The sequence below is a fragment of the Anomalospiza imberbis genome, chromosome 3, assembly GCF_031753505.1.
Source record: "Anomalospiza imberbis isolate Cuckoo-Finch-1a 21T00152 chromosome 3, ASM3175350v1, whole genome shotgun sequence".
NCBI classification, from domain to species: domain Eukaryota; kingdom Metazoa; phylum Chordata; class Aves; order Passeriformes; family Viduidae; genus Anomalospiza; species Anomalospiza imberbis.
The window spans coordinates 96,428,704-96,442,917 of record NC_089683.1 but is presented as its reverse complement, the minus strand read 5'-3'; the positions used below and the strand labels follow the sequence as shown (position 1 = coordinate 96,442,917).

Sequence of the window (14,214 nt, the reverse complement as noted above, 5' to 3'; positions counted from 1 at the left end):
ATTCTTTTTTTTTTTGAAAGACTATGTAATAGCAAATGCACATGGCTTCATTACTGTAAATTATACTGACATTTGGGCAAGTTATTACAAATATGAAACCCAAAGGTAAAAGCTCATCTGGATGATTATGTATGGATGTACTCACACACTGCACTTTTGGTTCTCATTTTGGCAACCATAGGCCGGATAGTTAATCCGGATATTTCCCACTCCGGCACTGGGACATGTTCCCCCTTTGTGGCAATAGCAGATATGGAATTTTACAAGTCTGCTCTGTCTATTCACTAATGGGCTTCACCTTTTACCTCCAAGAGCCTTATTTTGAATCCAGAGTTTACAGGTTCAGAGACTGTAGGCAACCTAGCCAGAGGTGTTCTCATATGGGCCCAAAACCCATAATAGAAAAGCCAAGTAAAGGATTATGATTTTATCCTTCCATGCCATAATTCTTCTCCCATCTTTACTGGATATCAATATATCTTTCCAGTTTTTGTGATAATTGGTGAATCGAAATAATTCCCAGAGAAAAATGTGCTATTTCCCAGAGACAGTGGTGCATTTAAGTGTATTTTTATGGTAGATGAGGTTTTGGTGTGTCATCTTTGAAAATACGGGCAAATGGATTATTTTTTTGGTCCAACAAAAACAGCTACAGGAAAAAAAAGGATGCAAAATTCAGGGTGTTGCAAGTTCACTCTTGGAGCTAAGCTGTGGTCTCTCTATTTTGCTATTGCCAAGAATGCATGCCAAGTCATTGAGGTTGACCACGTTTTATTACCTCTGTTTTTGCTATTCTACCTTATTCCTGAGACAAGTGGGAAAATTGTGTCTGAAAACTGTCTTTAAACCCTGGACTTCTAGATTGGACATCTTTAATGAATACTGGACGTGTTCCACTGCTGTGCACTGCTGTCTGGGTCTCGGCTTATTAGATACTGTTTTGAAATCCATAATTATAACCAGGTTTGCAATGGGTCACATGCCTTTGTATACAAAAATTTCTGTCATCCTGGTATAGCCACTATTTCAGAGGAAATCAACTGATTCAAAACTAGCATTTAAGTAGTTTTTGCTTTACTTGTTTTGGCCTTCCTTACCTAAGGTGTGAAAAATGGCAATTTCTGTATTTCTGGGAAATTAATTTTCAATGTTGACTTTGGGCCAGTAACCCGAAGTGCTAACATAGTCCATATGTCTGACTAGTGAAGGTTGAGTGAAAAGTATGAAAGTTCTAGCGAAAGTCCATTTTTCCTGCTCCTTTTGGTAAATTGCGGGATTCCATTACAGTGATGATAATTCACAGTTATTCCAGTTGGAGCACTGATCCCCAGTGAAGCTGGGATGAAGGTAAAATGCATGGAATTTGTTCTCTATAGGTGCTGCTTTTCATGCTGAGCAAAAGCTCAGTATTTACAATTTGCTCTCCTGTAGGATTTACCATCTTTCCACCCTTCTCTTAAGACTGCAATTCCCGCCTCATATTTTCTTTTTAAACTGCCTCTCATTTTAATACACATTTTGTATTTTCTTTCAATAAACGCTGTCACACAGCTCTTCTACTTCCTTTATTGAGAAAACACTCATACGATGGTGGAAAAAAATTGAGAGGGAGGGAGAAACAGAGAAAGGAAACAGAAATCATAACCAAAGAGTTCGCACCGATTATTGAAATAGTCAGTGTTCCCTTGGGCTGAGAGAAAGGGAAAGGCACTTTTACAGTGTCTTGGAATATTTTTCTTCTGCACAATTCTGACTTTTCAGCACATATTCATGCTACAGCAAGAGAGAAGGAAAGAGAACAAAAAGGATTCAGAGGTTTTACAGTAAGTTTTTTTCATTATCTTTCATAGTGACACTTGTTAGTAAAAAGTCCCGGGGAATATTAATGTTGAGTTTTTAGCTATAGTTTTAAATACTCTTTGAGTAAAATTATTTAGCAAGCATATTATTTAGTACTAATATTTTCTCCTCCTCTGCAAAAATTTTATAGCTTAAGGCACAGTGGCACTTTAAATGTAAAGTCATTTCAATATTTAGTACCATGTTATTGCTAGTGGAAAATATTTATGTATTTTTAGAAGACTTCAGTAAGCCTCAGGTCTGCTTTTCAGTGAGGTATTTAAAGACAGAAAAGAAACAAATAAAAACAGTGAAAGATTCCAGTCACGAGCTTCTGTACATTCAGGAGGGACTTCATGCAAATATGGAGCGTTTCACTGTGCTGAAACACCAATTATAATCAGAAAACTGCAATATTTTAAGAAATTCTGCCTATCAGAGACTGCTTTTAAATTTTTTTTATTACTGAAATTCAGATTAAATTGAAATCAGTCTTAGGATTCATATTTGTTTCACTAGCCTTTGAATCTTGTCAAAACAAGTCATTAGCAAAACTCTTTCAGATTTCAGAGAACACAAAGGATTAGTGCTGTCGCAGTGGTGGCTGCAGAGGTAATCTGTGGACAATTGACAGGGCAGAATCAGGTCCAAAGGTGCAGAGGGGAAGGACACAGCAGTTTTCTCCTCCACAGCAAGGTATTGGGTACTGTTTGAAAAATTGATTGTATTAGTCTAACAGACAAAAATGATGCCATTTAAAACGTTGTTCAATATTAAGGTATAAGTAGCATTAAAGTCCTGAGTTCCCTTTACCAAAAAAATCTGCAAAGGCTCCCCCATATAATGGCCAAATGACTACTTGAATTTGCAGTTGAAGCATATTTCTCCTCTAAAACTGCTACCAATCTTCCAAATACAAGCAATAACTACATATGGACATGTTTAGTAAATCAGAAAGAATAGACTGATTGCTGGGAAATGTTTTGTTTCCAATTATTTGCTCCGTAAAATCTAGAATCCCAGATAAACAAAGTAGCAAAATCCCAGTGGTTTATTTGTAAGTATACACTGACTTAGAAATGCTATTAAAATTGTTTTGAAAACCCCTAGCAGAGAAAGCCGAAAGCAAAAATCTCTTCATATTGATCTACTTTAGGGATGCATTTAAGCATTTCAGGGTGGAGTGCCAGGGTCAGTAAAATATTTAGGACCGCTACCATCTTTACCCTACATTTTACCTCGGTTTCTTTTATCTTATTTCCCATTAAATGAACCTGATTTTTTGTCCTGCCTATATACCATTCTCATGTCCAATACATATGGAAATTGCTAAATCAGCTCCTGACACGCCAGCCAATTCTAATGAGGGAGGCTGACAGTACACCATTACTTCTTATTTCTAATGTGTTTCTTAATTTGAAACTTGTCATTTTCTGTTGTGATGCTGACTCAGCAGTAAGATTATTTCCAGAATTACTAAAACAACTTTCCTCTCAGAGCAGCAAGGGACCCATGACTCACTGGTAGAGAACAGTGAAACAGAAAGAGGCCTTTTTCCATCTTTTAATATTAAAAAATAAACTAGAAGGAGTTCATAAAACAGTCCTAGGGAAGTTTTGTGACATAAAAAAGTAGCAGTAGATCTCATTTCACAGACAGATTGAATACAACCATATTTAATTTGGGTTGCATTTAAATATATAGCTTGCATTATTTTACACATGTTGCAAAACAAGGTTTAGAGGATCACTTTTGATTTGCTTATACCTACTTCACATATGTCAGAATCAATCACCTTTTCAGATAGATTTTTTTTTTTTACTCATATGCTGCAGTAAAGTGGCATTTTTTGCCTGTAAACTTTCTTTTGGTTCCTAGCATTTAATGACTGCTCTTTCCCATCCCCAAGTTTTTGGGATCATTCATGTGCTATGTACAGGGTTCAGGGATTAAAAAATACAAGAGCATAATTTAATTCAAAAGGATATTTTTCAGGGGGATGCTTTTCCATCTTTTGCTGAAAATAGATTATCTCCCTCGCCATCATCATCAACAATATTTTAGTAAAGAGCAGCAGAATGCTTGTTACTCTTCAGCTAATAAATCAGCACAAGAGATTTGTTAAGTTAGTTATATATTGATTAGCTTTTGTGCAGATTTTAACAGGTATAAGCACATACACAAATAGTTTGTATGCTTAAAACAAATTTGAAAGCTGTCTTAAAAAAGGACTGTTTGTTTCCTACTATTGTGGTTCTCAGCTAAGAATTTTCTGATCACCTCAAACCCTTTCTGAACCAAGGAGAAAACTGGAAAGAGACTGTCTCTCTTAATGGGTATAAAATTCTGTGGAACATCAACTGCTCCAGCAACTTTTCATAGTAAGACAGAAACTGCTATTCTGATCCAGAGGAAGATAGACTTTGCTTTTTAGATATCAACAGCATCTCTCATATATGATACCCCGACTACAGTGATGGATCAGCTCCTTGTTCTGTGTCCACTTTAAAGTTACTGGAGCTCTCTGACATCTGTGGCATGGGACACTGGGGACACATGCTCTCCTTGAGCTCAGATTGGAGTGAGGGACTTGGACTTTGTGGCTTCAGCCTTTGCTCTCAGATCACACAGTGTTCTTGCCTGGGAGGTCCCAGAGAAGTGGCTGCTCTCAGGACTGGCCTGTTCAGTATGCACATGAAGCCCCTCGGCAACTTGGAACGGGAAAAAGACATATATGATCCTTGTCATTCTCTCCCCCAAATTACTTTCTCCTTGCAGGATGCAACTGGAGACACAAGAGTCTGAAGGTAGAGGAGAGAAAACCTACTGATCAGTTCAGAGCTTCAAACACCCCCTTATCTGACATCCCTTCTCCCTGACTCCTTGGAGATCGTTACTCTGCTTCTGTTCCAAGTGTGTCTGAACACCTAAACAATGCTCCTGCACAGTAACATTTAATTTTTTCTGTTGGCACATATGAAAATTCTAGATTTTTGGGAGACCAAAAATAGCAATTGTTCAAGCATCCTCTTAGTTTATGCAGTTGTTCCTCACTAGGATTGTGGTCCCTATTCTTCAGTGACCTAATGAATATCATCCCAATTGAAGGTCTGGGATCCCATACTAAACGTGCTAATCAATTTTCCCAAGCTACCCTCTGATCGTTTCAGCCTGCTTTCACAAGAGTTATGTCATGGTGTTCCATAGTACCACTCAGCTCGAATATTCCAAATTTAGCAGCTCAGGCCCTCAATCTGAAAAGACTTTTATATCCCTACGGTACTCTTCACATTCAGAACAAAATGTAGGTTTCAACTTTGGTTTTGCCACTAACATGTTATATTGAATCCTGCCTTAGGATTGTTGGGGGTTTTCTACAAATATGTTTTCCTACTCCAGTTTTATGTTACTTAGCCTATAAGATTTTGGTGTCAGGAAAGAGTTTTACTGGGCATACACACAGAAGAAAATGTTCTGATTTGCAACACATACTATTATAACGTGAATAAAAATATATCACTGTGTCCATTCCTTACATGTTTATCAACTGCACATTTTCCACACAGATTTTTGTATTATACATTCACACAGTGTCCTTTGCCACCACCTTTCCATTTTGACAGTGTTTATGCATTTAAACAATACATTCCAAAAAAAGTTCAAAAATAAAACAGTTAGATGTTCGCTGTTATCCCAGGGTATTGTGTTCATTTCCTAGTAAGTGCCTCTAGTGCACTGGGGTCCCTAATCAATGTAAATATTGTTTAAGATGAACATTGCAGTGGGCATACCATGGAGCCAGACCACCAGCAGAGCATTAAACAGGGACAGATGTGAATGCCAGGATAAAAATGAAGACATTCCTGAAGTGTAAGTATGTTACTTATAATATATCTGTTTATAGGAAATTGTAATGGAAAAAAACAAAACCCAAACTTCTGGAAAATAAGAAAGTGAGTTAAAATCATTGTTAAGACTTTTTTTTTCTAAAATAGCAAACTGAAAATTTGTGATATTCTGGTATCTTGAACTACTAATATCTTCTAGCTTTAATCTTCCATGAATGTTTTAAATTAATTTACAAAGGTATAACCATTTTGGTGATTATCTGTACTGGACAAAAATGCATGGTTTTATTTTATACACATGGTTTTCTCTCAGAAGTAGTATCTTTTATAAGATTAGAGGATCTAATTAGGATAACAGACAAAGAGTTTCATGCTGTCTCAAACAGTCATTCAAGGAGAAGCAATGAGAGAGAGAAACCTCCTCTTGTAATTTATGAAGATCATCTGATTCCTACTTCTTGCTTAGTAGTAGATTCATGTTGATTAATTCACTAGCTTTCAATATCCGTGAGCAATTATACAGCAGATTTCCTACTGATATTCAAACACGTTTGTTCCTTGCTGGCTTTGTAGTCAGACTGTTCTCTGTGCTGCCTGATTTAGAGATTATTGGTGATATTTGTGGAGCCCACTCCACACTAACTATTCACGGTACTTGTACACGTGCTGCCTGTCCCTGCAAGGGCAGGGGAGATGGCAGTGCCTACTGCTCTGGAGCTGGTAACGGCACAGGATGACCTGCGTGGAGCCAGGAAGGGCAGGTGGGCAGGATGGGGCTCTCTTTTGGTTAAGTAGGCAGGGTTAGGGATCCCCAGTGGAAGAGGGCAGAGCCAGGGAGAGCAGCCTCCAAGGGGAAGGAGGCAGGGGAGACATCTCAGCTGGTGTGGTGATGTGACCAAAACATATTTTCAGATTGCTCTGTTCTCAATAGCATCCAGAGCTGGAAGTTCTCAGCCCCTACCTGCCGCAGAGAGTTGAAACATCTGTGAAGAGGGAGTCTCTTAAAAGTCCTTGGCCCAAAAGCTGGAGCTTTGATCTTTACAATGGTGAATGCAAAAGATGAATTTAAAGCAAGCTGCAATGTTTGATAGCAGGGTGGGTATCAGGGTGTCATTACTGCAGAGTCCTTAGTAGGAGTCTTATTTAGCTTCAATATTGATTTCTTGAATAGTGATGGCAGAGAATCTGGTGGAACTAGCATATTGGATTACTGTCTAAGCCAGCAAAGATTTAGAACTGAGTTGATTAAGCAGGACAGTTTGGGACAGGTCAGCAGAATTTATAATTCACTGTTTTCCATTTTGCAGCAAAGTCAACTACAATAACAGCCTTCTAAAATGTGATTAGCACAAACACTATTGTTGTTTGACACAGTTTATCAAATATAATTATTTCCATATGAGATCTAGAACTTTGCTTTTTTACATTCTTGATTGCATAATTGAAAGCAGTAGCTTTATCTTTATTCTACCTTTGGTGGAAGTCATTCAATAAATAATACCAACTGTATTACAGCTTAGAAATGTCTGCTGCAAAAGGCACTGCATTTCACTGGCTTTTGCCAGTGCAAGAATACTCTGCACCTAGCCAAGGCATTACCTTCACTTTTAAGAAAACAACTGAAAGTATGCAGAGTACATGTCAAAACTGAAAGAACCATGTAGGCTGCAAAAAAATCACTTTATGCCTGAGTTATCCTGTGTTCTGTATCACCCTGCTGGCTGGTTATTCATGTGAAGTAGAGGGTTTAATATTAAGAGCAGTCACTGCACTAAAAGGAAAAATATGTTTACTGTTTTCAGAATTTATCTTGCATTTGCCCAAAAGCCTATACTGACTAACATGGGTTTACTACCAAAATTTAGAGAAAGAAGGACTGAACCCTAAAAATGGCTCACTGTTAGAAAAAACACCTTATTCTTGAAAAATGTATACTTGTGATTGACCATATGCATGCAAATATTTCCATGACTACAGTGGATATTGATTGGTCCCTGTGGGACTACTCATCTGTATAAATGCTTGAAGGATCAAGTTCTAATTTTGCTCAATATCAGAGCTAATTGCTGTGGATCTATTGACAAAAAATGAAGGTTGTCTCCTAGCTGTGGTTGTTGAGGATGTTCCATGAATGTTTTTCGTGGGGTGATATATTACACATTTGCTTTTTTAAAACTGTCCAAATACAGTCAGTAACTATTTATACAATTAAATTTAGCAACTATGAAATATGTGTTACAGTGCCATTTTGAAACATATTCCTAATAGCTGGTTTTATATATGATGGACCACCAGGAAGCTGTCATCAGAATAATACTGTGCCTTTTTATACATTCCCTTGGTCTCTTTTTTACTTAATAGACTGTTTAATAATACTGTAGTCAAAACTGAACAATAGAGATTAATTATTTGATGTCCGAATACTTCAAGGTAAAAATTAAACATTAATAACATTCCAGCTGGTGATAAACTATGGAAGCCTCTCAAGCACATAAAGGAGAGTTTCAAGAGCTGTTTTAGAAAATCAACACACATAGAGAACATGGGAAAGGAGAGTGTTGTGTAACACCTCACCAGGCAAGCTTTACCTTTTCATGGGAAAGTTACTATAGAGACCATATAAACATTAGAAAAAAACCCCACAACTCAAAACAAAACAAAAACCTCAGACCTGTTTTTTCAAACAGAAAAAAAAATTCTTCAGAGGTAAGAGAGATTCAGAAGTGATCTAACTATAAAATAATAAATATGAGGGGAAAATTGACTTTTTTTTTTCTCAGTTAGTGTTGCATGAGAAAATTTCTGTGTTGCAGACACTGCACGAAAGAGCAATGTCCTATTTTTCCTTAATGCTCTTGATTTACTGGGTTCATAAATGTAATACCAGAAGCTCTTCTTAATATGGACTGCACACAGGCTGTTTTCTGTCTTAGTGTCAATTCAAGAGAACTTCACTTGATGTGTTTGTAAAACAGTAGAAATGTTGCCTGCAAAAGGGAAAAATAGCTGTGTAAGTGTTTACAGCATCAGTTGCTAGATTAACAGTTCTCAGCTTGTGTTCATTGTTTCAGGGTGACCCTTGGAAAACAAATTCACAAGGAGAGAATGGGGAACCAGAGAAAGTCCATTGCAAAAGCATCCCTGTGCAGGTGTGGGGAAAGTTCCAGGTCCTACAGAGCTGCTGTTTTCAAAATCAGCTAAAGCTTAATTTCTCCTCTGTGGCCAACTGCTCTGGCTCAGTGGGCATAAGCGGTGTGGGTAAAATTCCAGTCTCTCCTCTCTGGCACACACCAGTCCAGCAACCAGCCTGTGTCCTACAGCAGTCCTGGCTTTCTCACGCAACACTGCCCAAAGATGGTCCCCAATGTCCCCACGGACACCCTGAAACACAGCTAAGCACATTCCCATTCTCAGGAACCAACAGCAAATCCACTGAATTCCTTAGAGATGGAAACGGCTCTTACTGTGGCTTTTGGCTTTACAGCCACTTCCAGTAGGCAGCACGGGTACTCTGGCAGCAGAAGCCAGCTGATACACTAAACTATGCTAAAGTAGTGTTTAGAGAAATAGTAATTACTAACATCCTTTCTCAGTCAAGCCGACACTAACCAGGCCTACTGCTAGGTGTGTGTATATACACACTCACACTCAATAGATAAATAGATACATGCATATACTCCAGGAAAAATATCTCTCTGGAAGGTGACGAGGTCTCACTTTAAATCAAGTACCTGACACTAATAAAAACAATGTATTCAGCCAGAAGATCTCGCACACCGACTGGCTACAAGGTAAGTCAGTATTAAACAACCCTTTCTTTTCTGCCCTCTCAGTTGCTTTTTTCTATATCACGAGCATTCTTTGAATCTTCACAAGTGTTTGCAAACAGAGACTTTAAAATGTAAGCCTTTTTTTTCTTTAATTTTTTTTTCTTTCAATTAATTTAATCCAAAGAAATTTGGTAGGAATTTCATATGTTCCTTGGTTTTAAAATGACCCAAAATACTGACAACTTTACTTTAAAACTCTCTATCTTCCTCCCTTTTCATAAGGCATGTTGCTATTCAAACTGTTCTGTCTGATTTCTCTTTAAATATTTACAGGTGGGAGGTAAAACTGTCAAAAGTATCCACAATAACTGGGAGATTACAGAAGTGGTTAAGGTGTCAAAGCACCTTTTGCAAAGAGAAAAAGGCTCATTAACTATTTAGATGTTTGAAAAATTTTATATAATGCTCCTACCTAATAAATTTCTCATGATTTTTGAAAGATTATCGATCAAATAATCAGCAAATAATTTACTATCTCTTCATAGTAGACAAATGTTAAAATACTACTTGATGACTTGTTGAAGTAATCAAATAATAATTAGGAAACAAAAGTCTTGCTAGGCCATCTTGTTGCTTTGTCATTATTCTTATTAGTAGAAAAACCAAGTACTGGCAGTCAATATAAATCATGCACAAACAGCTTGGTTCTATCTAACTTAGAAATATCTTCCATAGAATTATATAGCTAATATTTGTTGTATTTTTCTGGCAGCATTTGTTAGAATATTGATTTCTGGAGAGGAAAAACAGTGAATGATTTTACAGGGAGAGAATTAATTGAAAACCATATCTGACTGTATATTTCTTGTTTTCTGTGAACTAGATTTTGCTCTCACTCAATATTCAATCCTGTAAGACACTGAACAGCCAAACTTCATTTCAGCAAAATATTTTCATGCAGATTTCACTTTTACCCTATCAATTTTACTGAAACCACACATTTCAGTGTTGGAGAGAAATTTCAGCAGAGCTACACATGAAAAAGAAGAAACTGAGTATTCACTGCAATTTGCTCAGAGAAGATTAAGAGCCTTGCTTAATAATTAGCAACTGAATTAATTCAGTTCAAAAGCCAGTTTAAAAAGAACTAAGAAGAAGTCTTTCCCTCTCATCTTTCTTTGGATGTTTCTTTGTGTTTCCAGTAACATTTTTAGGATCTATTCCTGTAAATATTTTTATACATGAGTAATTTAATTCCTCTGATAAATGCTATTGAATTCACAAGGGCTGCATTCAAAAGCAAAGCTACTTATCTGGGAAAATGCATCTAGGATGGGGCTGTTAGGCAGCTCCCCGTGACAGTAGGGAAGAGAAAAATAGCCTTAGCCTGTAAGACTAAGGCCTGGAGGATTGGGCCCATAGCCAGTGACATTTATAGTATTTTTTTTTAATAAGGAGGAAAACCCACGCATGAGCGAAACCATATGGAAAACTGAGTTAAGGTGAGGAGGTTTTAAGTAATGCTTATTTATCATTTTGAAAGAGAAAAAAATCCTGTTCCTGCCTATTGCGTTTTATACTTTAAATGTAAGGACTGATCCTTTCGCCAAAATTCCTCTCCTTGTCGGGGGAAAGTTATCTGCTTAGACTGCAGCAGGATCAGGCCCTGAAAAGTCATTACAAGCTTGTTGGCAAAGCTTGTTCCCTTCCACTCCTCTCCTGTTTTCTGTTTTTCCTATCCCTACACAGGAAGAAAATTAAAAGTTAAGCTAAAATACATTAACTAATATGAGTTTATTAATTGGAGAATTCAGCTTATCCTTTTTTGCCGTTCATCTGAAATTAATTAAGTGTGTAGAATTACAAGGTGGGTGTACCACAGGCAGCAGTCCAGGCTCAAGTTAATCAAAAGAGCACATGTTGAATGCATACAATTTAGTTAAGGTTAATCCAGTGAAGATGATCCCTCACTGGTCCTAATTACTCTAGGTGATATATTGTGGAAGGGGAAAATAGGAAGGAAGGGAAATTTTGTCCTGCTGGCCTACCAGGATTTTCTAATTAAATTTAGTAGGCTATGCACAGGAGCAAATAGTTTCAATTTGAAGAGAAGACCACACTCCAAGGGTGCTTGTCTGAAATTAATATAAGGAACTTTGAGCTAAAAGAGTTAAGCATCACGCCTTAAAAATAATAAAGTTAAAGCTGGTCTTTGTGCCTTTACAAGTTTCCAAGATACTGAAAGCACTGTGTCTCTCTGAGCACTTCAGACCTGGTGTACATTTTTGTTATAATTGGGATGTTACTATTTAGCTCTTAAGCAAAGGTAACAACACACTAAACCAGGCCTACTCTGTTACTTCACGAGCCTCACCAGAGTAGCACTTAGCAGTAGGACAGAGCTAATTTGCAAACCTAAATATGTTGGTTTTGTATTAGCAAAAGCCTTTTCATTTAATCTTTTTTTATTATGTCAATCCAAAAGAAAACAAAGGTGTTTTTAGCACTCTTTTACTTCATGTTCTATGTTCATTACCTTGTTAGGTTACTTTTTCTCCACATTTGTCCTTTGTTTCAGTTTCCAAGGAGTAATATGAAAAGATGTTTTTTTTTTTTCTTTAGGTATATGCAATCAAAATTTGTCAAATAATCTGCCCTGTTTTTCAGGTTGGTGATATATCTCTGCTCAAGTGGAGGTATCTGTTTCTGATTTATTAACATTTGATCCCCTGGTTTCCTGCCATTGATCAGGACTAATACTCAGCTCAGCTGATGAGTTTTATATGAAATCTGATATTACAGGAAGAAAGAAAAGTTAATACAATTTTTAATATTTTTCTATTTCAAGAATTTTCCAGGACCACAACATGCACACAAGACAACAACATTGGGCAGAATGTGTTATACACATACATATGTACACACATACCATTTCCCTGGGATAAAAATTTTTGGAAGTAAAACAAGTATTTATCAATAGAACAGATGTTTGCTTGGTGTCATTCACATCCTGTAAACTGTATATACATTTACACCCTACCGCCAAAACATGGTTTCACCCTACTACTGACCGTCTGTCTGCCATTCAATCTCTAGTTAAGTCACGGTCAATAAGGTCAACTCTTTGGCAACATCTGTATTTGATCAGTTCACACAAAATAGGAGCCTTCCTAATGCCTGACTACCCTGAAGTATTTTAAGAGGCAGCATATTACAATAGTTGATTCACCGCTGCTGCAGACTCTGCACTTGGAAGATTTTTGCCTCCTCTGAGGAACTGAAATGTGAAGATTAAAATCCTTTCTAGCAAAATAAATCTCTGAAATGAGCAGGTTTAGCTGTGGAATAGCTTCTAGACTGACAAGAAGTGTTTAGTAGTTTCTCTCCCCAAGTCCCTGGTCTCTTGGTATAGGGATTTGGGTTTGTGATATTTTATATTTTAACCCTGCTCTGCACACAGATTATGTTTAAAGCATGTCTAGGTTGTTGCAAAGATGAGAAGTAAAGTCAGTGGAAAAAACTCTCTGCACTTTTACTTCAAAAACCAACAGTGAGGATTAATACAGCCAATTGTTTCCTGTTGGTGTTTCTGTGCTCAGCAGTACTTCCAGCAAGCTGATCTACTTTCTTTAAGATGAGTGAATGTAAATTCTTCCCTTAAAGAAAGCAAAATATTCTGTGTGGAATCCTGGCCCCACTGAAGGTGGTGGAAAATACTCTAGCAAAATTGAGTGAGACAGGATTTAACCTGATGTTACCACTGCAGTATTTCAATGCTGTGAGCTATCTGAAAGTACAAGGTTAGAAATTTGATTCTAAGCACAGTCGGACTGGTGCCACTTTATTGATGTTCCTGGTTTTAGAGCAAATGAGAATAAAATCTGGCCTGTGGGAATGGGATCATGGGATTTGTTCTCTTTTTTTTCTTTTCTTTTCTCTTTTTTTTTTTTTTCCTGTTTGCTTTAGGAACAAAGCATTTGACTCTTGGGAAAAGCAAAACCAGTGCCCTCTGATGCCTTCATGCATTATGAGACTTGGACCTGTCTTCCAATGATTATACACTGATAAATACTGCCACCAATGCTCCAATTGTACTGCTGGTCTTCCCAGTCGTGTTCAACACTGAGGAAAGCTTGAACACTGAAATACTTTCTCTTTGCTGGGTGTTGGAAAAACTAGACTAGAGCAGCAAGAGTGCAGCAACATCCCACCACCAGCACGGGGTTTTATCTTTAAAACAGGACTGAACTGAGCAGTACCATGGGCAAGAGGTAACTGGTAGCTTCCTGGGACTCGTCTGATGAGAGGGTGGCTTTTTAAAATATTTTTATGATGGAGGTATTGTTCACAAAATATGATGTTGAGAAATCAATGGCTTTGTTTGCACTTTTATTTCCAAAATAATTCCTTTTTATTTACTTTCTGTCATGCTGAATTTTCAATGGAAACATTTGGCTGAAAGCATAGCAAGGAGCATGTGAACTAATTCTGTGAACAGAACTGGGATAAAATTTGAAAGTACCTTGAGACAGTGAAATGAATGCATTATGTGAATCTATTTTCTTTGCAATTTTAGTTCTCTCAAGAGCCCTGGAAACCTCGGAGGAAGCTTGCCCTGAGTACACCTGTTTGATCTGGAACTGTTCACAAACAGCAAATTCAAAACCCTACTAAATACTGGGGGTTCTAGAATGGCTGATGTGAGCTGTGGACACACAGGACATGCAGCAGAAAACTAGTTCAGTTCTTATCCCTCC

The 14,214-nt window shown here is 37.4% G+C and overlaps 1 long non-coding RNA gene across 1 annotated transcript; it reads left to right on the top strand.

Annotated features, from left to right (window-relative positions):
- Positions 1 to 1,328: 1,328 nt before the first annotated feature.
- On the top strand, positions 1,329 to 13,789 carry LOC137471496 (uncharacterized). The gene is made up of 3 exons (XR_010997659.1): positions 1,329 to 1,823; positions 5,609 to 5,709; positions 8,759 to 13,789. It is a non-coding gene; the product is annotated as an uncharacterized lncRNA (long non-coding RNA).
- Positions 13,790 to 14,214: the final 425 nt, after the last annotated feature.